This window comes from Daktulosphaira vitifoliae, unplaced genomic scaffold (genome assembly GCF_025091365.1).
Source record: "Daktulosphaira vitifoliae isolate Bord-2020 unplaced genomic scaffold, ASM2509136v1 Scaffold_1, whole genome shotgun sequence".
Taxonomy (NCBI): domain Eukaryota; kingdom Metazoa; phylum Arthropoda; class Insecta; order Hemiptera; family Phylloxeridae; genus Daktulosphaira; species Daktulosphaira vitifoliae.
The window spans coordinates 10,938,753-10,941,480 of NW_026099572.1; the positions used below are offsets into that span (position 1 = coordinate 10,938,753).

Here is a 2,728-nt window from a genome sequence, read left to right on the forward strand (position 1 = left end):
TGGTCTCTTTGCACTTATATATGCACGTATAGATTACTTACAGTCTTGGTACACGATCCATGATTCTGGTTTTGACGGATCGTAATCGGGTGTCTTAGAATTGTCAGCCTTTGCATAGTGCTTGACGGCCTGCACTAGCCCACCACGAATGCCTTGTTCCATCATCAGTAGCATGTCGTAGTCGTTCAAGAGCTCCAGCTTCATCCTGGTGTATTTCAACATACAATCGAAGCTAAAACCAGGCGCGGTGTAATAGTGCGCCGGGTCCAAATTGTATGTTGAAATACAGATGTCGCGGAAGTTCTCAAACACATCAGCCAACAACAACACGTCGATCTTAAGATATAGGTCGCTGTACTCACCGAGGGTTGAGCAGTCGAAACGGTTCCACACCTCCGTGGCATGTCTATAGTCGTCGTCATCAATATTAGACTCACTCAACTGACTATAGAAAGCGTCCTGAGGTGGTAGTTCCGTTTCTTCCAATTTAGCCCAACTATCAGTGTACTCGTAGGGGTATACGCCCTTACGCGTCACCAACGGCATGTCTTCCGGGCGGAACACCTTGGCCGTCTCCCGGAATTTAACAAAGTCGGGCGTCATTAGGTTACCGGCCAAGGTGGACAGGGAGGAGGCCATGAACCGGAAGGTATCGACGAACCGTATGGAGAAGTTATTGGTCACGTGTTTCGTGACCGAAATATACTTCTCCTCGGAATTCGGTATGACCGAAATCCTTTGGTCGTCGTACCCCAATTCAGTGACTATGAAATGCGCGTCGTAACCTGAAAGATTGTGCAAGAAGCACGGCACAAAGTTGACCGTCTTTACTTTCAGGTTACATGCATTGCACAACGTCTGTCTGAATCGGCCCGATAAATGACAGTGGTCTGCGACTTTAGGGTTGGAATCCTTGAATGCCGTGCGACACAAGTCGCATACCACTTTCTTGTGGTTACCACTTGCCATCACAAATGCCTTGGCGACTNCGCAACAATTTAGAAATGTTACGCGTCACTTCAGTTACAGCCATCACAAATGCCTTGGCGACCTCTTCGCGATCCTCAGACCCACGGTATATCACCGGTGATTGTGGTATACCGTAGCGTTCGAGGAGCTCGGAGGGCACATCGTCCGATGTTTTCACCATGAACCCATAGCTCATGGGATGGTGGGTGTGCACAGTCCTGGTGTATGTACCCATGCGATCGTCTGTTTTCTCCAGCAAGGCCTCAAAATCGGCGTAGATGACGAACGGTAACCGTTGCGTCTTTACCCACGCGTCAAATTCGACCTTACTGCCCTCCGCCGGCATAACGGGTAAAATAGGCTTGTTCTTGCCGCATATCAACTTGTGTTGCTCCAACGCTTGATGACCCCGAAGAATATGCTTTTTAGGCTGATCATCAAAGCTGGTGAAGCAACGTTTGCAAGTGTATATGCGACCTAGGTGTTTGGTTTTTTGGCTGCGCACAAGCCTCGAAAAATCGGAAATGTATGCGTAATGTGACTTTTCAGAGTCACCGATGTACAACAGGTCAAAATGATTCTGTTGCTCTTGGTCGGCGACTCTTAGCGGATACACCAACCACTTCATCTTATCGTCGTCTCGTTCCAAGCCGTACACGTTGACAGACACGTTAGGGTTTCGTCGTTCAAATATTTTAATTTGGGACACAGGTGTGGGGAACGTCAATCCCGTGAAATCATACCTGTGTTCTTCGTTAAAATATTTTTCATTAACGCGATATTTATTACTCCCTCGACGTGTCTCGCCAAAATGGACCACTTGAAACAAGACTGATCGATATTCTGTGGGTTGATGATTGCTTTTCTTTGGTTAATCTCTGGTGGGACAGGAATATATGATGAGCCGGCGAGGGGCGTATACTTGTATACGCTGAGCATAAGGCCGTCGATATGCGTTAGCGTGAAACCGCTACCCCTAACCGAGTACGCGTCTTCCTCGGCAAGCATAACCTCAAAATCTTCATCGACCGCACACACGATATCCGTATCGGATAGCAATGCCCTAGCCCGTGTCTTGAAGGCACGGTCTTCAGGTGGTGCTTCTGATCGCGGTATATGGTATGAGGCCTCCAATTTGAGATTATACTTGATCGGACGGTTACCTACGATTTCAGCGAGTCTGGCCACCAGCTCAGGTTTAACGGTGCGTAGAAAATCTCGATAACTCGCGAAATTTTCCACGTTCTTCCGGTAAAACCAAACGGCCCCCCGCTCCAATGCGGAATCGATCTCGGTGAAATCACGGGTATCCGTCAATTGCATACGTAACCTTTTCGACCTAACCGCGCTGTTGTTGGCCCTACTACGCTTAGCCGCCTGACGTGATGAAACAGATGTTGCGGAAGTAGCTTTAATCAAAAATAAATAAATAATTTATTTATTGGAAAAAGATAAATAAAAATAGTAAGGATGATAAAATTAAAGAGAAATGTTAATAATTGTACATACCTGTTGAAGACGTTTGCTGGTTCATGATTTTTTATTTGCGCGTGAAAATATTAAAATAATAAATTTATAGTTTTCAAATAATCAACTATGCGTTAACGTTAATTGAACACGAATGTGACAGGATACAGAGCGTTTAACCGGTTATATAGTAAAATAACAAAATACGTAGGCGTGAAAAAAGACAACGTTGCCATTTTTCTCATAAAATGGATACAACAGTGACCATTAAATTATTGTAACATCTTTGGAA

General features: G+C 45.5%; 1 pseudogene; it reads right to left on the minus strand.

Annotated features, from left to right (window-relative positions):
• Positions 1-955: 955 nt before the first annotated feature.
• On the minus strand, positions 956-2,696 carry LOC126896648 (uncharacterized; annotated as a pseudogene).
• Between the last annotated feature and the right edge of the window lie 32 nt (positions 2,697-2,728).